This window comes from Cyprinus carpio, chromosome A6, assembly GCF_018340385.1.
Source record: "Cyprinus carpio isolate SPL01 chromosome A6, ASM1834038v1, whole genome shotgun sequence".
Classification (NCBI taxonomy): Eukaryota; Metazoa; Chordata; class Actinopteri; order Cypriniformes; family Cyprinidae; genus Cyprinus; species Cyprinus carpio.
This window is the reverse complement of record NC_056577.1, coordinates 13,975,198-14,001,400: the sequence shown is the minus strand read 5'-3', so window position 1 is coordinate 14,001,400 and position 26,203 is coordinate 13,975,198. Positions and strand designations below refer to the sequence as shown.

Here is a 26,203-nt window from a genome sequence, read left to right as displayed (position 1 = left end):
ATTTTTATAACATGGCTGTAAAAATAAATAATAATAATAAATAAAAAAACTGGAAGTCTGCCCTTGGGCAAGTATTGTAATGTCCACACAATTAATACCAGTAAATGTTGACCTTGTCGGGATATTTTATTTTGTCTTATTTATTCTTTATTATTCATCTTTTTGTCCCTTTATAAACAAGCTTATACATCGTACAGAATGATCTTTTTTTTTTCTCTCTTTTTTTTTTTTCTCTTTTTTTTTGAAATTTTACAAATGCAGAAAATTTTGTGTGAGAGGTAGGTTTAGGGTAAGTGGATAGAAAATACAGTTTAAAAACCATTATACCTATGGAGAGTCCACATTAAAGATGGAAAACCAATGTGTGTGTGTGTGTGTGTGTGTGTGTGTGTGTGTGTGTGTGTGTATGTGTGTGTGTGTGTGTGTGTGTGTGTGTGTGTGTGTGTGTGTGTGTGTGTGTGTGTGTGTGTGTGTGTGTGAATATAATTATAATACAATAATAATACAATAATGTGTGCGTGTGTGTATGTATTTTAACAGCAGCATAAACATAATATATATTCTTGAGAAAACAAGCCTCACTTGGGGCAGAACATTAAAATTTGTAAAGTTAATAATACTATTATAGATATTGTATTTTTGCATAGCACCATTTGACCATTCTAAAAAATGTAAAAAAAAATGTACTATAAAGCTTGATGCACTATATTACAAGTCTGTGTAAGGAATAGACTAAAACATCTTGATTCGCTGAAAATATTTCCTTGGACTAATGCTCTCAAAATTTAGTTATATTAATTGCAAATATGCCATGTGAAGATGCATTGCACCAAGTTTGAAGTCAGTGATTCCGAATGCCACTGGCTGTTTTATTTCATGATTGATCGAGTCTCAGCATGTTTGAATATTCAGAAGTGCGAATGAGATTTCAAAGCTATGGGAAAAAATCGCTAAGCTTGCTGAGTGGTGCCTGTTTTTCCATTTTCAATGTTATTTATTTCTTTACTTCCAGATAACAAGGAACCCAATGTTTCTATGGAATGTAGAAATATATTTTGACTTATATTTTGAATGTAATTGAGTAAAGGTAAAAATTTGTCATTCTTATCCTCATGTAGTTTCCATCCTCATATTTGGTCTATAACTGCACACAACAATAAAGCTGATCAGGATTTAAATGTTAATTCGACCACAAAGAAATTTCTGACATGGCACATGCAAATTCCTCTTTACAACCCCTGTGTTTAATCACACACTACAGACTGTACTTGATCAGTGGAGATAGTGCTGAGTTTTCAGAGCTTAAAGAATGGATTTAACATATTTTTAGAAGGTGGAGGGCCACCCATGCTCAGTTTGTTTCAGTAATGCAGGGGAAATGTAAAAGACTGCTGGATTCTCTCTGTCAAAGCTGGGAGTATCAGACGCACACAATTATGTCTAGCGTATAGTGAGACAATACAAAAAATACAGTGATCGCATCTATTACTAATATTCAAACTTGTGTTGTCAAACTAATAGAAATAATTACATGATGTACTTAATTATTAATACAATTCATTATATATAAACATTTGCTAAGACAAGCCCCCAGTGAAGAGTAAAATAATCACTGAAAAGACATTTTATATATATATAAATAAAAAACTGACTTTAAGAATGAATTGTTCCTGTGATAGGAAAATCTATTTTACCATGGATAGGAAAATCTTTTTATTATGGAATTCATGTACAAAATTTATTTTTGAATGTTATTTTTTATATATTTAATTGTACTAATTAAAGTGTTAAACTGACAGACCTAATGCAAATATAAATACAATTTGCACATTAAAGGCAGATTCTGTCCAACAATGGTTCATTGTTCTACTATAGCAAATTTTTGTCTTCTTATTTGACATTCATGAAAACATATTTCAGGACTAGCGAAATGCTGCCAGAGAGCATGCACACACACACACACACACACACACACACACACACACAAGCATTTTGAGAGTGATCTCTGGCTTACAGCATGAATAAATCACAACACTTCACTATTATTTTGTCTGTGGATCAGACTGGATCAGACTGTTTTTAGCTGTGTAATTGTATACATAAGTGTTTTTTTGTTTTTTTTGCAAGGGGAAATAAATGATCAATGTTTTACATTATAAAAAGAATGAAAACGTTTACTCTAATAAATTAGAAGGGAGGGAGCTTGGTGCAGCAGGCTACATTCTGCTGTCAGCCCACTCATGACCCTCTTCAGGTTAATGTCTGTGGATTCCTCAGTTTCACTTAGATACTGTATAACATTTCACACTCATCAGAGGTGCATTCTCAGCACTTCTGTGTGGAGGACAGAGTCCCTGCTGTTTTCTTAATCAAGAAAATGAATGAAGATCGTTCAGATTTCTCATAGCTTAAACATGCAACCAAATCCAACCATCCTTAATGTTTAAAACAAAAAGGCATATTGCAGTCATTTTTCCAAACAAGGGACAATACAACATAATAAATGTTTACCAGAATTCACAAGTTTCGTATTTAAAATGTGGTGCTAGTTTAATGTTAAAGTCAAAGGGATAATGACTAGTTCTCAGTTCTTAGTTATATACTCTTCATAATCATAAGGGTTTTTTTTTTAAATTATTATTATCATTATTATTATTATTTACACTAAAATTTTGACTCATGAAATAAATAATAAAAATGTTGTGCTGTTGTCATCAAGTTTCTTCACACATTGCCATCGACTTTGACACACAGGGGGTCTATATTATTATCTTCTTGCACAACAAAATATTAAACTTAATTTAATTTAGCAATGAAAAACAATCATATCATAGAAGATGCGTCTTTAAGTCACTGCATGCATAATTTTTAATAAATTAATTGATCCTGGTCAAAAGAAAATATGCATCACATCATTAAACTTTATTTGATCAATTTTCTGATGTATGACATGGACACACAAGTAGAATGTTATATGAATATTATGTTCTGGCTTTAATAAGCTTTTTATGAAACAAGTTTGTACAAGCACAAAATCAAGGCTGTGGGTGTTTGAAGGAGCATTTTCATGGGGGAACTAAGCATAAGTGCTACTAAGAATATCATATGAGAATCCCTTTGATCAGATGACCAGACTCTTGGAAACACACACAAACACCATGTCATGAACTACTTTGCGAAACAACTCTGTTTCATAAGAACATAAAATTGCCACTATTGCTGTGCTGTTTAGCAACGTTCCTCCCTGAACACTCTAGTCTGGGTATTGAGGATCATTCAGCTTCTCTCTACCAGTTAGATACACACTTTTTCCACTGACTGGGAGCATGGAGCAGCCGTTTTTGCCAGTCTCTAATAATAGTGCCAACAGTCACATGTTTTTGAAATACATGACAAATGACTGGGGGCCAACACTTTAACACTCATCAGACAATCAACATTCAGGAGAAAAGGTTGAGGAAGACTACTTGGAGAGAGAGAGACAGCCAAAGAAGAAAGAAAAGAGCAGGGGTTGTGTGTGTGGTCATGTATTATTAGTGAAAGGGAAAGAGTGCTTGACAGAGAAGTGCTTGTCTATTCAAACATCGGAAAACACCTGTGCCTTACTCTTAGGTGAGACAAAGAGCACTTAAGATCTAATAATATAACCAGCTCTGAGGAGGAGTCACATTTGGATAAGAGAAGTTACAGACTAACATAGCCTGCTGACTCTACAAATGACTAAGTCAAAGAATATTTCCTCCATGTTGAATGCATACTTGTGTAACCTACTGAACCAAAATAACTGGGCCAGGTTCAACAGTGTGCATATTCCTAATGATTTACCACATCAGCTACTCCATGAGTCATCAAAGAACAAAAGCTTTTATTCAAATGAATAACTGATCTAGGAACAATTCTTTCAATGTGACACAAAGCAGATTAATTTATCTCACACAAGAAACTAATCACGCTTACCAGCATTGAACCAAATCTGAGTCAATGCTGGGGTCTTTTGCCATCCTGGCTGTGGTTTGAAAACCACAAAAAAACAGAAGAATGCCTATTAAGACCAGATCTCCACCAAATCACAGAGATGTCAGTGGGTCAACAGATCACAGGCTTGTCAGGAATACAGTCATGGCCAAAAGTTTTGGCATAAATTAAATTAATTTTGTGTTTTACAAAGATTGCTGCTTAAGCTGTTGTGGTGTTCATTCACATTGTTTCTAGATTATTGTGTAGAGTGATCAGATGCATTTAAAATAATTGCTAAAATCTTCATTCGCCCAAAAACGAACTTTTCGGAAAAAAAAAACAAAACAAATTTCACTGTTCTTGATCCTGACACAAAATGACCAGCTAACAGAAATTTACTAATCATATCAGCAGCAGATGTGAAACTGTAAATGAGTAGTAGTCAGGTTAATCACTATCACACTAATCCGATTGTAAGAGCAGACTGATTGCTATAAATGGATTGAAGAAGCACTTCCAGTCATTGTGTTCTTGTTAGCAATGGTTACCTCAAAAAGAAACACGTGCAGCCATCATCGCTTTGCATCAAAATGGCCTCACATGCAAGGAAATTGCTATAAAGAATATTGCACCTGAAAGAACCATTTACCGGATCATCAACAACTTCAAGGAGAGAGGTTCGACTGCAGTGAAGAAGTCTTCAGGACGTCCCAGAGTGTCCAGCAAATGCCAGGACCATCTCCTCCTGAGGAGTCAGCTACAGAATCATGTCACCAGCAGTGCAGAGCTTGCTCAGGAATGGTAGCAGGTTGGTGTGAGACCATCTTCACGCACAATGAGGAGAAGACTTTTGGACAATGGCCTGGTGTCAAGAAGGGCAGCAAAGAAACCACTTTTCTCCAAGAAAAACGTCAAGGAACAGATTTAAATTCTGCCGGAAGTACAAGGATTGGACAGCAGAAGACTAGTGCAAAGTTAAAAATCGATTGTTCGGAGATAAGAAAAGATGAACGCTACCATGAGCCCTGTGTTGTACAACAGTGAAGCATCCTTAAAACATCCATGTGTAGGGTTGCTTTTCAACCAAGGGAGTGGACTCTCTCATAATTCTGCCCAAAAACACTACCAGGAATAAAGAATGGTAACGTCCTGCAAGAGCAACTTCTTCCAATGATCCATGAGCAATTTGGTGATGATCAGTGCAATTTCCAGCATGATGGAGCACCATGTCACAAAGCAAGAGTGATAAAGAAGTGGCTCAAAGATCATTACATTGAAATTTTGGATCTGTGGCCAGGCAACTCCCCAGATCTCAATCCCATGATAAATTCTGAGAACTAATAAGGTAAGAATAGATCACCATCAGTCAGGATTTGGCCCAGAAGCTAATATACAGCATGACAGAGCAAATTGCAGAGGTTATGAAGAACAAGGGTCAACACTGTAAATATTGACTCATTATATAGGCTATATATATAATATATATATATATATATAATTTTTTTTTTATTTGCCAATAAAATTATATATGATTATCATTGTTTTTCATTATACCATAGAAACATATAGATAAATAATCTACAAATACTGAAGCAGCAAACTTTGCAAAACATGTTTATGTTACTAGCAAAACTTTTGGCCATGACTGTACGTACCTAAACTATTACAGACTAAGAGTTGGTCAATTGGATTCTCTTCCCCTAGGCATGCCTCCCACATCTAGAACTCCCTGTGGAGTTACAGTAAGCCAAGTGTCCACCTATAACCACAAACACATCATACAAACATCTCACTGCATTCCAGAATTTAAATCATTCACAAATGTACCAAACTGGTACACAATTTAATAAGTTTTTTTTTTTAGCACCTTTTCTTTGTGTAATCTATGCTGTGCTCATTAATTCACTTTTTCCAGTTTTGTGGTTTGTCAAGTTTCTCATCTACAAAGCAAATTCCAAAGATCTCACATATATCTGATACATTATTTTCTAAGGAAATCTTAGTATATTATGTGTGTTGAAAATGTTCTGATTGTTCGGAGACAATTGAATGAGATAATTTGTATCAATGAAGATGCAGATCCATAATATAATATATGTAACAAACCTTTCATTTTTGTTAGTTGTTATTATTATTTAATTAAATTGAAAAAAAAAATTGTATACCATTTTAACAATATACATTGCTTTATAGCAGCTTTACATAACATACTATCTATCTAAAATTCTTTGAAATCCTGAGCGGTTGAACTCTAAAGCGTCAATGAAAAAATTATGCCTTAATATAATTGTCAGTTCTTTGGGATATTATTTAAGTTTCCAAGAGGGTGGAGGTATTTAAATAATACAGGACTTTGTGAACAGGTAACTACACATTCTATGAGTCACAACAATCCGAAGCACACATTTTTGAGTTAGTTATCATATAGCACCCAGAGAAATGCTTTCTCTGAATAGCATGTGCATTTGCTATACTACAGCTATAGTGTACTTGCTCTATGACTGACAAAGATAATAATAATAATAATAATAAACTTTTTAGTGCTTTAGTGAATTGAGGATAAGTTATCTACAAAACTAAATGCTAAAACTACATTCAACAATGCTAAAACTACACTAATGCACATTTAGAGACTAGCAGTAATATAAACCTGAGACAAGGAGTCTACATGCAAGTAGATATGAGCAAAGACAAGCTTTGATGACTCATCATCTTCCAACAAGACTCCAACATCAAACACGGGCGGCAGTTCAAACTTGTCATAGTGGCGGGATCCTGCAGGCAAGGATGGGATCTACCTCAACACACCTACATAAGCTTGGCAATGATGTGGAGAGGCAGCCAATATTTTGGCAGCTTTCAAAAAGACTTCATTTACTAGTATAAATTTTAAGATCTGATCAAATTTATGGATGAAATTGAGGCTGAAAAGCTGTCTAAAATTGACAAACACATTATTTATTCATTATACAGTGGTAACCAAATCTTTGAAATACACTAAAAACTTTGGCAAAATTATTGGAAAAACTGTGACAGTGGTTGGCAGGGGTATACTGGTTTCCCTGCTATATTCTGTTGCCGTTGTTTTGTTTTCCAGTGCTTAAAAAACTCTATTCCAAAACGTTTAACACACATTGACCTATACATATTATTTAATTATTAAAAAGAAACTTTCAATCCAAATAATACACTTTTGCTAGGGAAAACTTTTACACAGGAACATTTGAGACGAGAAAGTTCAGGAGTCATTCTACCTGGCATTGAAATGCAACCGTTGTGTTACATAGATCCTTAACTATTAACCCCTTAACTGTCACGCCCACCTTCATTCGTACACAGACATAAAAACGCACTATCCAAACTTGTAATTCATGAACGCTTTGGAATACAATCCTGAGGTTGGTCTACTAAAGACAATCGGTAGATAATTGTTAGTAAAGTAAAATCATTTCACTAAAGTAAGAAAAAGTTATAGGAGTTTAAGTTTACTGTAAAGAAAATGTACTGTCCTATAAAGTTTTAATTTAAAATATAATAAATATAAAAAACAGATTTTATTTAGACATTATACTCCCAAACTCCATATTTTTTTATGCATTTTCCTGTCACAAATTTAGAAATTTCTTTCACAATATTTCTTCTATCACAACATAACCACCAAATATAGAAATCTTGAGACTCAGACCTATCTGACGATATGTATTTTGTCAGAATCATAAAAAAGATTTGATTATAAAATATCAGAATACATTTGGTAATATGACACTTGACACCGCCTACTAAGGGGGAGGAGCGCGCTTAAAGATTTTACCATTTCCATGAAAACGTAATGTCCGATTTCAAAATGATTTGCACACAAAGAATTTTGGGTTTTTAAACTTTCAAATGATATCTAATTTATGATGATTACTTAAATATGTGAAAAAAAAAGAGAGAGAGAGCGCGAAGTGTCTCGTCAGCGGGACAAGGACAGTTAGCTCTCACAAGAGAAAGAGGTTATTTAATGCAGGTTTTTAATTACAACTTAAAAACCTTAATCATTTTAATATATTACTCTGTATTAGTTAAACATATATGTCGTGATTTGATACAACACTGCCATCAGCAGTACAAACACTGAGAATATCATCAGTTCTGTTTGTTTAATCTTTTAACAAACTACACTTTGTTACACACTGCAAGTTGTTACATTGCTCTGATCTGATTTTCTGTACAACTGTAGTTTCATCCCTCCAGTATCATTCTGAGTTTCTCAAATAGGCCTAATTAAATAATTTAATTACTTTGTCCATTTGTCCATTTATTAACTGATTGTCACAAATTGCTTGTGGTGTTCCTAATTTGTAAATTACTTTGAATAAAAACATAAAATGCAAATGTAGCTATATTTAGTCTGAAAGCCACTTCAAACAACACAGGAACAACTGTACATTGATACAGTACAAGTACACCACTTTTCAGAAAGTAGAGAAGGAAATTTACCTACCATTCATTACATAGTACATGATAAATTTTTTGTTTAAAATAAAGACAGTGAAAAAGTGTTTTTTATTCAGCCTAATTAATCTTACATGTGAAATAACGAGCTGAAATAAAGTGCTGAATATGTCACTCTTACAGTGCCATTTACTACATTTATATAGTATGCTCAGTAAAATTATAGTATTTAAATATTTTAAAATAGTTATATTACATATAAATTCACAAAGACAAATTATAAACATTTACATATAAAAGTATAGTAATTGGTATTAGATTCATAGTTGTTTACAGAAGTATATAATATGTCATTCTAATTGAAACCCCTAATTTGTATGAGTCATGTGTTGTCTGCATTTGATTGTGTTGGAGCATCCAAAAATGCGAAGTGAATTTTAGGGAGCTCACAACTTCAGAAGCAGTGAACACTTTGTAGTGACCCTGTGAGTTTAAAATGCAATTTAAATCTCTTCATGCTGAAGTTCTGATTGGCCTATCAGGGTTTATTTTGCAATAATTATCTGCTTATGGGGGTCGACACTATTAACTAGTTGCATTATTAGCTATTAGCATGCATAATACTATCATATTGGCTGTTTATTAGTACATATAAAGCACATATTAATGCCTTATTCTGAATGACCATATTTTAGATCCCTTAATACCTAAACCTAGCAACTATTTATATAAATATTAATAAGCAGGAAATTAGGAGTGTACTGAGGCAAAAGTTGTAGTTAATAGTTAGTTGAGAGTGAGAATTGTTACCCAAGCTAAAATGTGACTGAATTTACATTAAGAATGTACACATTAAATTCATATCCACATAATTTTAACTTTTCATTTCAATGTCCTTAAATCACCTAAAATATGTCTATTATTGTGTTGTATTGCAGCTGATACCAGGGTCAGTTGATGTAAAGATTCATCCAGGCAAAGATTCATTTGATAGTGTCATTTCCAGCACAATGGAACAGACTTGTGAATGTTCTCTAAGAACTGTAGGTGAAAGAGGAAGTGCATATCTGTCATTCCCCACTCAAGTCTCAAGTGGCCACTATACTTTAAAGCACCATCAAAACATTCTCTCCCAAGACCATTTTAGTTAAACCAGGAGACAAACTGGAGAAATGTTCAGGGGTCAGGAGAAGGTAAGAGACACCTGTTTACCCATAATCCTTCTTAAGCAAAAACTTGGTATGATTGGACTTTTAACAATGTTTTACATGAAAACATGATTCCTTCTTTAGGATTATGTTGCCACTCAACCATCAAGATGAGCAGGCTAGAATGAGAAGTTACTAACTACAGCTGACTATGCAGTTAGGCCTCTCTCAGTACACATCACATGTCTTGAATCTACAGGATAGTTTTGAGGCATAATTAATGAATATCAGTTTGTATACATGTGAGGTCTTTAAGTCCTCTCTTTCCACTTGTTTGTTGCTGCCTCTCTATCTCTCTTTATCTGTCCTTCGCTCCCCCTCTCTCATGGCTCTGAGCCAGAGGTGACAGATTTAGAGGAGGCACAGGTTCTATTTTCTCCACCTGGACAAATGATACAGAAACTCAAGCCTGGACCATTCTGTGGCTTCAGAGGCATTTCAATGGAAAGACAGACTCATGACCTGGCCACAGTGCTCGTTTACAGCCACAAACCTGAAAACTGACTAATGAGTTAAACCAAACATGGAAATTTTGTGTATTCTTATAAAGGACCATTTATAGATTATTCAGATATATGCAACCATTTCATGGACCCCCAAATGATTTCTTTAGGGAAAAAATAAATAAATAAATAAAAACCTGTCAAAAGTATATGGGTATATTAAGTAGGTTAGGTCATGTCTACCGATTGACCTATCGGTAATCTCCGCCCCCCTTAGTTACTGTTGCTCACTCGTACAAACAAACGGAGTTGCTCACTGTCTTACAATGACAGCTGTCAGTGAAAACCTCCTTACGAGGTGTTTCTGATAAATCTGGGACACAGATCAACCTTCAAGTGGGACTTAAATATGCAATGGAGGGATATATAAAAGATATATAAAAAAAAAAACAGGAAAATAATTTTAAGGCCATCATGATCGCAATGACAACATCCCGGATAAATCAACACCGTTCATATACTGCAGAGTATGATTAAATTAATTTACATTTAACCAGATTAATATGGAGAGGCACTCTCATATAGACATTTATGTGTTTTTGAATTTCACTGCACAGTATGTGAGAACAGTTCGCTATTTAGGTTTGTGCATTAACATGGACTCACTAACTTTAACGTTAGCTAGTTTTAGCCAGAGATACCTTGCTGAAGCACAGGATGACATTAACGTTCTGCTTGAGCAGATGAGCAGTAGCTTAATGAGAGTGTGACAACCAGAAAATAAACATATTCATCTTCATTGTGATTGGGGTTGAATGCTTAGGGACATTTTGCTCTATTTTGGTTGGATTTAGGAAATGGAATAAAATAAATTACATTGCCTCTCAGGATAACTGGAATTAGTGTTACAAGTACCACAGGCACATCGTTTTTCCATTTTTGCAGCAAAAACACCATTAAACCAATGCGGGCTTCGGATCTTCCGATGTTTCTTTATGGTGCTAAAAGCTAAAGATGTCCTAGTTCCGCTCCCCGTGTAACTGATACTCGACTGCCATTGGCTCATCTGTGTTCGAGGGGAGGGACTAACCAAGGTCAATTGGGTAACACGCTCATGTTGCAATGTTTGCTCATTAGGGATGGGCGATACCACTTATTTTGTTTTCGATACCATACCGATACTTTTAAAGGCAACTGCAAATATCCTTTAAAAGTATAAATATCATATTTTTGTTTATACGTGGTTAAAATATGTTTACTGTAGTGGTAACCATGGAAATCTACAAATGGGTAATGATAACCACTTAACTTTATATACAGTTGAACTACGGTCACTTTAGTAAAACATGGTTCGTTTTCATAAGGTACTGCCAGTGAAAGGCTGTTGCACGTGTGGTATAATAGGTAAGATGGGCGTGATTTCCTGAATTGAATTATTAGGGCGGACGATTTGCGTCATTGATTGGTGCAGTCTATAAAAGCCATTTGCTGATGTACCTGGGCAGGTTTCATTTCCCGGATGGGGTTGGGTGACTGTGGGTCGGTAAAGGTTGGTTAATGCAGCCTTTGATGTATTGCATTTGCTTCCATTATTCTGGTTTTAGTTGACTTGCATCTGGTCTGTGCTCTCGTTGTTAGCAGAGTGGTTGTGTGTACAGCCACTTCCTTATTTGGCATCTTGCTGCGGCTATTCTGTTTGGCTGATGAATGTGACGACATCTCTCCTCCTCCAGGTATGCATTGATTTTTATATGCTTCTCATCCATGGAAAGGGGTGCGAAATGCAATTTGTTAATGTTTTTGTACGGCATCGGCTGTTGCATATAGGCTCTGTATTTAATCATCTGGCTTCACCACCTTCCCGGAGTGATCATTTGGGTGGATAAATCCTCGCAGTGGCAGCACTGCTGTCTCGTTCCAGGTCAAACTTCACTGAGTCTGTGTGTGTGTTGGGTCACAGCCGTGTTGTTGGACCCATGCCAATGAATTTTGTCTTAGTTGTGTACAGGTTTTGTTTCTGAAAATTTGAGTCTTTATTTTGTGTTGTAGTTTTGTTTGTGATTTTTCTATTTATTTTATTCATCTTTTTCAAATTCGTTTATTTTCTGTATAAGCTATATTCATTTGAGTGGATTATTTTTGATTTTGTTAATATTGTGAAATCTTGTCCATTGTGTGTATTGTGAAATCTTTGACTCTTGTGTGTGTGTTTTTTTTTTCTTTAGGAGCTGCTGGCCTTCATTGACCAGGGTCGATGACTTTCTCTTTAGATGGTGGTGGTGTTTCTTCATTGTGTGTTGTGGCCTTTGGCATGCACTGGGGTCTTTATTTTGGTATGCGAGTGTGTTATGTAGACTAAGAGCCCCCTTTTTGGAGAGTCTTCCCTGTAATTTAAGCCGCAGCTCCATGACATTTTGAATGACTGATTGTAAGCTTTTTTGAGAGCTGAGGTTTCTTTTTTATTGATTTTATGCTATTTTAATAAATGATTGGTGTTTGATACGTGTTTCCACGTTTTGCTTTCCACTGGGCAGGGGACCTGTGCAAAGTTTGAGATTCTTTGGGTGAAAGTCCCAAGGTGGCGTAGTCAGGCATTCTTCAATTTTTATAATGCTTTGGATTCAATTTAAATTTATTTTGTAAAATCCAGCTGGGCCTCCTCAGGCCCCGGCCACAATCTGGTGTAGTCAGCAGGGTTCTGCTCTTTGTCTGTTTTGGATCCGACATTGCATCGTGAACTTAAGCAATTGGTTCGTCATCAACCTTTGTGTACATTTTTGGATGTCTTCATTGAAGCGATTCGGTGGGAGCGGGAAGGTGTGTCAGGGGAGTGAGGCTTCGAAGTCTGTCACTTCCAGTAACATATGGGCTTCAGTGCGGGGTACAAGGGAAGTTGCAAGTGGATGTAAGTAGCCCAAGGTCTGAACTTTATGAATTAATGGACATGTTAAAACAACAAGAACAGTTAAGCCAACTTGTGTAAGGGCTTGCCCGGTTACAGGGCTCTCATTTGCGGAACCCTTCTCCTCGCCGTGGTCCAGTAATATGTAGATGTTGTCAACAAGTTGGTCATTTTGCCATGGATTGTGATGGGGAGGGTGTTCCCCCTCGCCCCGGGCCTCCTTTTATGGCTGAATCCGCAGCTGGGGGAGGGCAAATTCGTTTTGCACGGCAGTCCGAAAACTAGTACCCACTGGACTGCAGAGCCACATTTCAGTTGGGGAGTCTAATGTCTCTACGTTGCATTCCGATTCCACACTTACATTGATTGCGTCATGCCCCCATCTTAATGCCTCTTTTGGTGGAGTTTCAATCCCCTGCTTGATTGACTGGGTCGATGGTTTCAACAATTACAGAAAGTTGTTTCCATAAGCATTTTGAACAAGGGGTTAAAACATGTCAGTGGTTACAGCTTCGAGCTGCTAATGGGCTCGAGATACCATATATCGGATACGTAGAGATGGATGTCGAACTCTGTGGTAAGTTAGTTCTGAAATGCGGGGTCCTGGTGGTCCGGGATCATCCTGGTGGGCTCAACACCCAGGTGTGCTTGGAATAAATATTCTCCTGCGCTGTTACCAGGAGCTCTTTGGCCAACATGGCCCTGCATTATTTAGTCTACCATCAGTGTCAGAAGCTTTGAAAATGATGGTTCAGGCTCTTCAGCATTGTTGTCAGGTTAGTGCTGAGCCTGTTCAGGACCGTGCTGGTAAGATTTGAGTATGCGGTCACCGGGCATGTCGTATACCCAGTGGCACAATTAAATTAGTGGCAGACACTACTGTGCAAGGCAGACACTACTGTGCTTTTTGAACCTCTTGAGGGTGGTTTGCCTGCTGGGTTGTTTGCAAACAGGTCAAGTCAAGTCAAGTCACCTTTATTTATATAGCGCTTTAAACAAAAAAAGATTGTGTCAAAGCAACTGAACAACATTAATTAGGAAAACAGTGTGTCAGTAATGCAAAATGACAGTTAAAGGCAGTTCATCATTGAATTCAGTGATGTCATCATGCAGCTCAGTTCAGTTTAAATCGTATCTGTGCAATAATTTGCAATCAAGTCAACGGTATCGCTGTAAATGAAGTGTCCCCAACTAAGCAAGCCAGAGGAGACAGCGGCAAGGAACCAAAACTCCATCGGTGACAGAATGGAGAAAAAACCTTGGGAGAAACCAGGCTCAGTCGGGGGGCCAGTTCTCCTCTGACCAGACGAAACCAGCAGTTCAATTCCACCAACAGGTATAGAGAATGTATTAGTGATGATGGAAGTCTTTACTAAATACAGTATGGCTGTCCCTACTCGAGATCAGAGGGCAGAGACTGTGGTGGGAGTAATGGTGATGGAGTGGTTTTATAAGCTGGTGGTGCCTGGTTGAATTCACTAAGACCAAGGCCGAAATTTTGAGTCCCAGCTTATGCAACAGTTGTGCAATTTGTATAAGGTTGAGAGGTCTCACACTAAGCCTTACCATCCGGCTTGTAATGGCCAGTGTGAGCAATTCAACTGTACACTGCACAACCTTTTGTGTACCCTCCCAATTTCCAGAAAAAGGGATTTGGTGTCTTGTCTCCCACAAGTAGTGTTTTGTTACAATACTACTCCCCACCAGACCACTGGTGAATCACCCCATTTCTTGATGTTCGGGCAGGAACTCTGCCTCCCAGTGGACTTCCTTCTGGGAAGGGTCCAGGATGTGGCACCTGGTACAGTACATGACTGGGTGGTAGAAAATCAAACCAGGCTCCAGGTTGCATTTGAGGGGGCTCGTGAGCGGATAAAGGTGGCTGCAGACCGCCGAAAGGCTAATCACGATCAGCATGCTCGGGATGACCCATTGGATGAAGGTCAGATGGTTTATATCCGGGACTTTGGTAAGCGAGGTCGTAATAAAATTCAAGACTTATGGAAATCTGTGGTGCACCGTGTAGTGAAGGTGCCGAGGGAAGGCGGTGCTGTTTACTCGGTTGTACCAGTGCATGAACCAGATAAGGTAAAGCATGTTCATCGCTCCTTATTGAAGGCCCAAAATCAGGGAGTGCTGCTTGAGCAGACACGGGAGAATGGTTCTCCCGTACAGCAGTTGGTTGTGTAGGAGGGAGAGCTTGATGAGGCAGACTGGTTACTGGTGGGTTCCAGAGATCATAAAGCCCCTGTGGCACTGGGTATTGAAGAGCCAGGTTGTGGGGGATTACCCTCTGCTGGAGTGGTAGTACTAGAGCATCAGGCTCCTGTTGCCCCACATCCTGGGGAGCCAGGTTGTGTGGAACTCTCCTCTGCTGGTTTGGGGGCACCAATGGGAGGGGCACCTTCAGTGCCCATAGGACTGCATTGCAGAGGAGGATGGGGTTCGATGGTTGAGGGGAATGATGGCCAGCTATCATCCTAATGTTCATTGGCTCCCTCAGGCGGTGGGATGGTCTGTGTCTGCTACTCCTATAGTTTATAGTGCGGTGTCTGTGTTTTTTAGGCTATGGAATTTTAGTCATCGTCGGGGCAACGACACAAAATCAGGGGGTAGATTGTGGCATAATTGTGTTTGTTTTGTTGGACCCATGCCAATGGATTTTGTCTTTTGTGTACAGGTTTTGTTTCTGAAAATTTGAGTCTTTATTTTGTGTTGTAGTTTTGTTTGTGATTTTTCTATTTATTCTATTCATCTTTTTCAAATTTGTTTATTTTCTGTATAAGCTATATTAATTTGAGTGGATTATTTTTGATTTTGTTAATATTGTGAAATCTTGTTTTGATTTAATCACTTCTGTTCTCATTTGATATTTTGAGTTCAAGTGTATTGTTTAAGACTTGTGTAGGTTGTGATCTGGGGCAACTTGTGTAATTTCTCTCTCTCTCTCTCTCTCTCTCTCTCTGTGTGTGTTTCTTTTGTTTCTTTAGGAGCTGCTGGCGTTCATGTTTTTGTGACATATCAGGACACAACTTTGTATAATTACATGGGTATGACACAGGTATTACAAGGAGAGGGTGACTTATGAGGACATAACCCAGTTCCCCATTTTTCAACACATTATGAACCATACAGAATGAGTTTTTTTTGAGAAAGTAAAAATGCACAAAGTTTCCTGTAAGTTGGTGTAGGGCATTAGCACATACAGTTTGTAAAGTATAAAAACCATTATGCCTATGGAATGTCCCCACAATTCATAAAAACAAACATGAGTGTGTGTGTGTGTGTGTGTTTCTTTAGGAGCTGCTGGCGTTCATTGACCAGGGTCGATTACTTTCTCTTTAGATGGTGGTGGTGTTTCTTCATTGTGTGTTGTGGCCTTTGGCGTGCACTGTGGTCTTTATTTTGGTATGCGAGTGTGTAGACTAAGAGCCCCCTTTTTGGAGAGTCTTCCCTGTAATTTAGGCCGCAGCTCCATGACATTTTGAATGACTGATTGCAAGCTTTTCTGATAGTGGATGTTTCTTTTTATTGATTTTATGCTACTTTAATAAAAGATTGGTGTTTGATATCTTTGTTTCCACATTTTGCTTGCCACTGGGCAGGAAGCCTGTGCAAATTTGAGATTCTTTGGGTGAAAGTCCCAAGGTGGCGTAGTCAGGCATTATGATTTTTTTTTGATGATTTGTATTCAATTAAAATTTATTTTGTGAAATGCAGCTGGGCCTCCACAGGCCCCAGCCACACATGCATAAAATGCAACTTTTTTTCTGACAGTGTATGATTTCTATTAACATTTCAGAAAAGAACATGATCAGTATTATCTTTCAACGTTCAATTTAAATAAATGTAATTGCACAAACTATGTAGGCTACAATTTCAATTTGTTTTTTGTGACATGTTTTTTTTTCTGTTCTCTGATAAGCATTATACAGGGCTGCCGTTCCCAAAAGCTTTACAGTTTTTTTTCAATTGCTAACAAGCATTTGCCAATACTTAAAGTACTTTTTCTAAATTCTTAACACAGCAACACACCTACATCACACAATTAGCCAAATAGTTATTTTTCCTGCCAAAACCACATTTTGTTAAATAAATACAAACTCTACATTTCAAAATGCTGAATACCCTTTTCTACATATACTAACTCTATCAAAACACAGCCAACCCAATTCAAAATCGAACCTTTCAGACAATACATTAGCACTACTTTTCTATCGAACAGGAACATATAATGAATCATGGCACAGTGACTGTCAACAGTTGATGGCTTTAAAAAAAAAAAAAAAACTGCATTACTTTCTTGTACATGTTTAATATACACATTTCAGTTCTACCTGCATAGACAATATAAAAAGCCATTGTTTTTTGTAATTTAGTTACCTTCAACTGAAACCCTGTCAAGGTAACTGGAGAGGACCCAAATGCAGATTGAACAAGGGACGTTTATTGACAAATTAGACAAGCACGATAGGAGGATGTGGCTTGAACAGTCCAGACAGTAGGATAGGGCATACATCAGTGAAGCAGGCAGATGGGGTGGGGGATGACCACCGAGGAGGGCCCTGGGTGACAACCGAGTGCAGGACTGTAGAGGAGGCTGTGCTAGAGACCAGACCACAGCAACAGGAACCTAGGGCACTTGGCTATGGAGGTGAAGTCGCACACGTCAGAACTCCAGGCAGGGAGACCCAGTGGCCAGGGAGATAGCAGGAGGCAAGACAGGAACAGACAGAACTCACAAAAAACACTAGACAAGACTTAAGACAACAAGAGAACAAAAATAGTAATAATAATAATAATAATAATAATAAAAATTAAAACAAGAGCAAAAAGTCAGACAAGAATGCTATGAGCTAGAAACAAGATAAAAGGGGAGCTAGAGAAATAACCAAAGCTGACTAACCAAAGTAAACTAAAAGGTAAAGAAACAAATACAAAATAAAGTTCTAGAAATAACTAGAAAGACTAAATCAAGAAAATGACTCAAACTCAACAACAAAAACAAGTAATAATATTTTTAAGGTAAATTATATTTATTTATATATTTATTTATTGTTTTTATGACAAATGTCACAAAATAATCATACATGAATACCATTAAGTTATTACATGACATTTTACACTCCAAACTAACCTTGGCTTGTCATTAAAAGGCCTGATATTTTTCCTGTTTTATGGGCTATTTTTCCCTGCATGTTGGTTGTAGTTTTCTTTTCAAGAATTGCATTTTTTTTTTTTTTTAATTATTTAGGCTTTTTCTTCATCTAAAGGATAATTGCATTACCCCCTAAAATATCAAAATGTATTTTAATACAGACATTAAAACATACTTATAGAAAAGTGTTTTCAAGTAATTGTATATGGGTTAATTACTGTATATATTAATGTATTTTGGAATAAATTATGAGACCCTCTTTTTTTTAAGAGACCCATAAATATAAATATATAAATATAAACCTCTCTCAGCATTATTATAAGTTTTGAATGATACATGGCTCAATATGTACATCATTCTTAAACGTTTCTTTGGTGTTTTTTTTTTTTTTTTATATATATATAACTATGAATAACTTGTCTTTGAAAAAACACAAAAGGTCATCACTTAATCCAAAGAAAATACCCTTACACACCACCTTTAGTTCACATTTAACTTGCCTGGACCCATCTGTTTCGACATAATGACAGATATTGTCCTCCAATCAAAAATGCCTTTTTATAAATGGGGGGAGGGGGGTGTTGGCAACGTATTCTAATAAGCATTGAAATTACAGGAATAAATTAGAGGGTTTCTTTTTTTAAACACTAGTATTTAGTAAGATGAAAGGGTGATCTGATGTTCACTATATTTTTCTTTCTCACAGGTGTGCACACCCACCTCCCCATCCACTTTTCTTCTTCTTTTTTTTGATTTCATTCTAATACATGTGCACACCCAAGACCTCTTTTGTGAATGTAGGAGGTTGCCCACACCTTTCAGCACTGCATTGGAAGGACTGACCTTGCGATGGGTTGCCAAGGCCAAAAAGGGTGCCAGAGACAGACCATGGAAATATATTGTTGAAATCAGGAAGACAGAATGCAGAGAGCAGACAATGTCATGTGATTACAGAACGGAACCCTGCACAGAATCATAAAAAGACATAGGGACTGATGATATCAGTAAAAGGGAACTAGAACCTGACTACTTTGTCACTAAGGTAATATTTCTAGAGAAATTCAATGACATTAGTCAATTAAAAAAAAGAAGAAGAATGTATTAGCCCTAGGACTGACACAAGATTTATGACTAAAGTGCATTCTTAAAACAAGATGACAGTCTCTTCCTGTCCTTAAAGGAATGGTTCACCCACAATTTAAATTTCCCAAAGATTTACTCACCCTCAGGCCATCCAAGATTTAGATGAGTTTGTTTCTTCATAGGAACAGATTTACAGAAATTTAGCATTACATCACTGTTAGAAAGAAATCCATCAAGGCATTTTAACTTTAAACAGCCACTTCACAACGCTTCTAAGTCCATATAATAATTCTTCCTACAGTGAAAAAGACCATCCCCTGTTGTCCTCTCATATCAATATCCACCTACACATATTATTTTGAACTGATTTGTGCATATTTCTGTCCTGATTCAGATGAGACATTTATTTATTTATTTATTTTTACACCGAAGAAAGGACTTTTAGCTAGAAGCTACTGTTTAAACTGAAAAAGTCTTAATGAAAGATTTGTTTTTTACATCCACCCAGTTTTCACAAGAATTTCATTGATGGACTGGAGTCATTTCAGTTACTTGTGAATGATTGAGATGGTTTTTATCAGCTGTTTGAACTCTCATTCCGAAGGCACCCATTCACTGCATAGGTAATATAATGCTAAATTTCTCCATATCTGTTCCACTGAAGAAACAATCTCATCTTGCATGCCCTGAGGGTGAGTACATTTTGTGCAAATTTTAATTTTAAGGTGAACTATTCCTTAAAGCGTCTGTGGGAGGATATGCCCTTATCAGAGGTCTAAGTTATCCTAGAAATGAGGATGTGGGTTTATGCCTGGTGATCAAAGCCAGCCTTCTACAGTGGGTGACCTCTTGGCCTTCCAGATCATTAGATCCTGGGAACATCTCCATTAAGTGCCCTGGACAGCAGTCATGGACATACTGGTTGACACAGTTAAGGATGCACCATTATTGAAGCCAGCATATAACAGAAATTGTTGCCTAAAATTAAATAAAAAATGAAAAACTAAAGATTAAAAAGAAACCCCTTAAAAGCCACAAATGATTTTAGGCATCATAACATTATAATGAACAGTATGAAAAATGTATGTTATTACATTATATTCTTCCCTCAGCATCTTTTTCACACTTTATACAGTCACGAGTAACAGTAGTCTATAGCTTGACCCAGACAGCTGCCTGGTGCTGGTCTAGACAGTGATGGAGACTAGCGTCACAGCTCCCTGCGCAGACAAACTCTGCATCTCAAGCTCTCAGAGCCACAGACCTGTAGAACACCACCCTCTGTTGGGTCTGCATGTGAACTACAGTTAACCTGCCAACCACTAGGATTCTGATAAAAGGGTGTTAAATTAGATATCTAAGTCATAGAAGACTCTTGAAAAAGCCCATAAGTAGAAGTACTTCAAACAAACCATTCATATAAGATTGAAACTGCATTTAATCTGAAACATACACCATCATGACTGTGCAAAAAGGCTGGCCTACTTGGAAGGCCTACACTGTTCACAAAAGAAGAGCATTGCACCATTTGAGTTAGGAAATAAACTATTGTACCAATAAACATGCCTTTACACTTGCCAGTTATTTCTAAACATCACACTCTAAATGTTTTAGACATTAAGTCTTTGTTGCACTTTTGCCCAAAAGGCCAGCTGCACTGAACCCCAGTAAGATAACAACATTGTACAAAATAAAAAAAGTATAACTGACTGTGTGCAAAACATTTTAAACTCAGAATAATGTAGTCTTTAATAAAAACTGGCCTAGATTAAAAATAATGGTTTGTAGAGTTTCTGACTACTTGTTACATACTTGTTACTTGGGGAAGTCGTGGCCTAGTGGTTAGAGAGTTTGACTCCTAACCCTAAGGTTTTGGGTTTGAGTCTCGGGCCGACAATACCACGACTGAGGTGTCCTTGAGCAAGGCACCGAACCCCAACTGCTCCCTGGGCACCGCAGCATAAATGGCTGCCCACCAGTGTTGGGGAAAGTTACTTTTAAAAGTAATGCCTTACAATATTGCGTTATTCCCTAAAAAAGTAACTAATTACGTTACTTAGTTACTTTTTATGGAAAGTAATGTGTTGCATTACTTTTGCGTTACTTTCACGTTACTTTTTAAATATGAGCAGGGCTTGATTGTTTTTAATATAAGAAGTTCTATTTATAGCAAATGTAAAAGCCCTTTCACACCAAAAAGTGTAATGAATAAACCTCAGGCTGAAGGAAAAGTAAATTCAAGTCTGTACAGTGGAACACATGAGAAGAAGGTTCAACACTCTTCAGCAATAAAAAAAAGAACAATGAAGCACAATTGTTAGTTTATCTAAAGTCATTTTTGATTATTAGTATGGTTGAACTGGATCATTAAAGGTCAGCAGCAAAGACACTGTTAATAAAATGGGATTAGATACATTTGTGTTATTTAATATATTTAATTATTGCAGGTTTGCGTCATATTCTGAGTTTGCATTTCACTGTTTTTTTTTTTTTTTTTTTGTGAGTGGGATGAATTAATGGACATCCACATTTAGTCTTGAACTACTGTATATCATGATCACCAAGCACACACAACGCCTCCGTACTTCCGATTTCTCCCAATATGGGAACAGAAGACTTGTCAGTCAAAAAATGGGAATACAAAGTAACTGCCGTTACTTTTTTGAAAAAGTAACTCAGATATTTTCTTGTAAATTAAAAAGTAATGCGTTACTTTACTAGTTACTTGAAAAAAGTAATCTGATTACGTAACTCGCGTTACTTGTAATGCATTACCCCCAACACTGCTGCCCAATGCTCCGGGTGTGTGTTCACGGTGTGTTCACTGCTGTGTATGTGCACTTTGGATGGGTTAAATGCAGAGCACGAATTCTGAATATGGGTCACCATACTTGGCTGTATGTCGTCACGTCACTTTCACTATACTACTGTCTGATCTTCACAGTCATAATGGATAAAAAATTTATAAGATAATATAGAGGCTGTCCCATTCAGAAAACAATCATTCCCCGTCATTTTTTATTTTATTTTTTTGTTATCAAACACTGAGGCCTACCATATTGATATTCATCTCAGATGTCTTTTGTAAGGTCAAATACTTTGAAAAATATTTTAAAATCTTTATATTTTTCAAATTTGCATGATTCTAATTTCTAATTCTTTTTATCTTTTTAATAAGTTTATTTACACATACACTACACCAAAAGTTTGGGCTCAGTAAGATAAAAAAAAATGTTTTTTGAAAGAAGCTCAATCAAGCTGTTTATTTGATCACAGATAGTTTATAAAACTGAATAAATTACTATTTTCTGTTTATTTCTGTGATGTCAAGGCTGAATTTTCAGCAGCCATTACTCCATTAGTCCATTACTCCAGTCTTCTCAGGGTCATGTGATCCTTCAGAAATCATATTAATTTTTTGGTTTGGTGCTCAAGAAACATTTCTTATTATAAATGTTGAAAGCAGTTGTGCTGCTTAATATTTTTGTGGAAACTATGATACAACTTTTTACAAAAAATTTTACTGACTTCCAACTTCTGAACAGTAGTGTATATAATAGTATTATAGTTGTAATCAGTTTTGAGTGAGGGTGTATTTTTTGTTTTGTAAAGTTTTTTTTCCCCTTTTATTTTTTGACAGCAGCACTGGAAATACTTGTGTTAAAGGTGATGATTGATGTTATCCCAGAATGATTTTTAGATATAGAGACATTTGAGATCTGTATCTAAAAGCAAGGAACAACATAGCTATGTGACTCTATTAAGAGATTAGTGCCAACGCCAAAGACAAATCTTTCCTGAAGACTGAGACAATACTGCCACCTAGTGGAAACTCATGTGAAATTACACACATTGCGCAAATGAATGCACCTTTTTCGTTCAATTCCAAAAATTCTTTATTGTGCCTTAAATCAACACAAGAACACAATTCCTTCCTGTCACTTTGTTTTAATACAGATTAACATTGTAATTCGGTTTTTTATACAGAAACTGTGATCAAATTCAAAATTTCTTAGAGATTAAAACATAAATTGGCTTCAACTGGCAAAAAAAAAAAAAAAAATCTATAAATTAACATCAAATATTAAAAACAACAACAAGAGTACTACTTAAAACATTAGCCTGAGCAAATTTACAATTTTTTTTTTCTGTAAGTAAACACATACAGTTTACAAGGAACTAACAGCCTTATTCTTCGGCATCAGCAAACTGGTCGTCCACTACAGCATAAATAAACCGGACCCATTTCACAGGTTGAATGTGGTGAATTGCTGGGCTGTAGTGTCCCTGGTTTGAACTTGGGCCATTCATGTTACAACGAAACATCTCCCTTACTTCGGTAGTCAAATCATCTCCAGGATCTGTGGTAGAAATACAGCTATGAATGTCGATCAACATAAATTGTTTATTATAACTTATTTTTAAGGAACAGAGATTCAATAAAACTTTATTTGTAAATGAAATTACCATAAGGAGGCTGTTTCTGCTTTTCAATGCGTTGTGAAATCTCCTCCAACTCCTTTTCCCAGTCCTCTTCCTGACTAGGGGGCTGTGGCTTGATGCTGTGGTTACCCATCCGAGGGAATTTTCTATTTACTTTTTTTGGCCTCCACTTGTTTGGGTGCATTTCTTCTTTTTGACCCCTTTAAAGTTAAGATCTTCAAAGGAAACTGAGATATGTTTTTCCTCCGGATGCTAAGCCTATGTTAAATGTGTCGAAATGTTAAATGTTAAAAATGTGTGAAATGCAAACAACACATGAACATTCCATTCTGGTAGTGTTAGAAATATTACTCGACTTTTGAAAGGTAATCCGTTTTTTTTTAACATTAATTTCAAATTGTCATTGTGATTTATCCCAAATGCATTTGGATTGAATTGATTTAACTCGTTTTTTATTTTTCAAAATTATCCAATTATGTTAGAATTATGTTTGTTTGTTTTTCTTTTGGACAGGGTTTTTGTTGACGTTTTCTGTATCAATTAACCTTAATTAGTCACTGTGCCAAATATCCATGTCTCTCTTGTACGTTAGGCTATGTGATCGTGTATTACAATCTGTCATTGTCTAAATTAGCCTACGTTTTGTCATCATTAACAAACTTATTAAGTATTCAGATTTTTGAACTCACGGCGGCGACCTCGTTTTCGTCAAAACTATTGCTCGTATCAGTGATACGATGGTGAATGAAAGCGATGCTCTTGCGGCGGCCGTTCACTTCACTGTGGTCTAGTTTTCACTGTGGTAAAACTACCGCGAGCAAGTACTGGCTCTAAATAAAACAATTACGCTAACACGAGTTGAAACTGCTAAAGCAATCAGCGCCCTCGAATGGTCAAAGCAAACACCACATGATAAAGCGGTAATATAGGCTTTAAACGCTCTCCTTGCCGGTGTTTAACTTTGCAGGGTGTTGTAAATACTCATTAAGAACAGGGACGCATGGGTACTCTGAATTCAGACACTTTTACTATTTTTTTTGATGAATAGCAGAAGTGTTATCGTAGCATTATAACATTTAACCAGAGCTAACGTCATATAGTCAAGAGGACTGAGAGACGCCAAGTAAAGTTGCAGATGTTTAATGCTGGCTGCACACTAGAGGATTTTAAGGGCGATCTTAAACCCGATTTGCATTTCTCAATATCCGATGGCCCGATTTGAGGCTTGTAGCAAACAATTTTTTTTGTCCAAAAAATCCTCTTTTCTGTGGTGTCATTAAGATTATTTAACTGCTCCTGATCGAGACTGAGCTTCGCCGAACTCAAATCAGACATGTTTGATCTTTCCAACTCTTGATTTGGCTGCCTCTGACGTGATACCCGTGATAGCCAATAAGAGCGAGCAAGCGTCACTTACCGGATGTTGCGTGCTTCTATAGCTGAACTTGGCAGCCACGAAAATGCCAAGAAAGCAGAATATGCCCAGAAGAAGAAATCCGGGAAATACCTAGCTGCAGCTGAATTAACAGAAGGTTTAACTGCTTTCATTGATTCAATGTGACTAATAAACACACGACTATGGCAATACAGGTGCATCTCAATAAATTAGAATGTCGTGGAAAAGTTAATTTATTTCAGTAATTCAACTCAAATTGTGAAACTTGTGTATTAAATAAATTCAGTGCACACAGATTGAAGTAGTTTATGTCTTTGGTTCTTTTATTTGTGATGATTTTGGCTCACATTTAACAAAAACCCACCAATTCAACTATCTCAACAAATTAGAATACTTCATAAGACCAAAAAAAACAACAACAAAAAAAAAACCTTTTTAGTAAAGTGTTGGCCTTCTGGAAAGTAGAACAGTAGTACACTTTTTGTGAAAGTAGTACAGTTCATTTACTGTACATGTACTCAAAACTTGGTAGGGGCTCCTTTTGCTTTAATTACTGCCTCAATTCGGCGTGGCATGGAGGTGATCAGTTTGTGGCACTGCTGAGGTGGTATGGAAGCCCAGGTTTCTTTGACAGTGGCCTTCTGCTCATCTGCATTTTTTGGTCTCGTTTCTCATTTTCCTCTTGACAATACCCTCAATTCGGGGGTACCTGAAACCCTTTATGGTGGATCGCAGACTTATAATATACAGTTTCTTGCACAGACCAATCGTTTTGTGTCTTTACACATCATTGTATCGTCACGAGCCGCAGTGTTTAATTTGGATTTGTCTGTGCATGTTTTTTTTACTCTCATAGATTTTGTTACCATTGCCATTATATGGCTGAGAGACTGCAACGGCTTCAGTTAAAAATCATAATTTGTGTTCCACTGAAGAAACAAAGTCACCTACATCTTGGATGCCCTGGGGGTAGGTAGATAAACATAAAATTTTTATTTTTGATTGAACTATCCCTTTAAAGACAGACAATCAAGTCATGTAGTCTGAACAGCCCAGCGATCTGTCGACGTTTAAAGTCGTGAAGTGTGAACTTGGCACAAGTTAGGCCTACCTCAGAAATATCAGCTCAAGAGCAAGAGTGTTTCAGAGTTGCATTCAAGCTTCTGTGCTGTGATG

The 26,203-nt window shown here is 36.8% G+C and overlaps 2 long non-coding RNA genes across 2 annotated transcripts; one reads left to right on the top strand and one right to left on the bottom strand.

The window, feature by feature from the left end:
- Window positions 1-11,335: 11,335 nt before the first annotated feature.
- On the top strand, window positions 11,336-12,776 carry LOC122145230. Its single transcript, XR_006160179.1, has 4 exons — window positions 11,336-11,594; window positions 11,684-11,778; window positions 11,873-11,966; window positions 12,271-12,776. It is a non-coding gene; the product is annotated as an uncharacterized LOC122145230 (long non-coding RNA).
- Window positions 12,777-22,783: 10,007 nt separating this feature from the next.
- Window positions 22,784-25,008, bottom strand: LOC109088785. Its single transcript, XR_002017575.2, has 3 exons — window positions 24,321-25,008; window positions 23,656-23,889; window positions 22,784-23,549 (listed from the first exon to the last, which is right to left on the bottom strand). It is a non-coding gene; the product is annotated as an uncharacterized LOC109088785 (long non-coding RNA).
- Window positions 25,009-26,203: the final 1,195 nt, after the last annotated feature.